This window comes from Echinops telfairi, unplaced genomic scaffold, assembly GCF_000313985.2.
Source record: "Echinops telfairi isolate 266 unplaced genomic scaffold, ASM31398v2 ScPeMD7_7469;HRSCAF=8507_0, whole genome shotgun sequence".
Classification (NCBI taxonomy): domain Eukaryota; kingdom Metazoa; phylum Chordata; class Mammalia; order Afrosoricida; family Tenrecidae; genus Echinops; species Echinops telfairi.
The window spans coordinates 56,046,961-56,047,540 of NW_022111372.1; positions in this window are offsets into that span (position 1 = coordinate 56,046,961).

Below are 580 nucleotides of genomic sequence, written 5' to 3' on the forward strand. Positions count from 1 at the left end.
AGAAAAGCTTTCTGGAGGCAAGAACTACTAAATCCAAGAATACGTTTTAGAGCGGATGCCAAATTTCCCTCCAAGTAAATGTTACCAATTTACACTCGTTCTCCAGCAGTATGACTGCTTATGTCCCTGTACCCAGTGCATCACTGCTTTGATCTTGGCAGTCTGATAAGCAACAAAGAAGGTAAGCTTAGCATCTTTTGGGGGGCTGGGAGTGGGGAAGTGAGGTAGTTTTTTTCTCTAAAAATAGTCTGCTCATGTTTTTGTGTATTTGCTTGTTTCTAAGGAGCATTCTGGCTGTACTTCTTCCAAGACAGATTTCCTTTGGCAGCCATGGTGGTTTCCATATTTCTTAGCCAGCACCACAATTCAAATGCATCAATTCTTCGGTCTTCTTTATTCATTGCCCAGCTTCCACAAATACATGCAGCAATTGAAAACACCATAGCTTGGGTCAGGCACACCTTAGTCCTCAAACTAACATTCTTGCTCTTCAATGCTTTAAAAGAGGTTTTGTGCAGCAGATGTATCCAATGCAACTGGTCTTTTGATTTCTTGACTGCTGCTTCCACAAAAATTGACT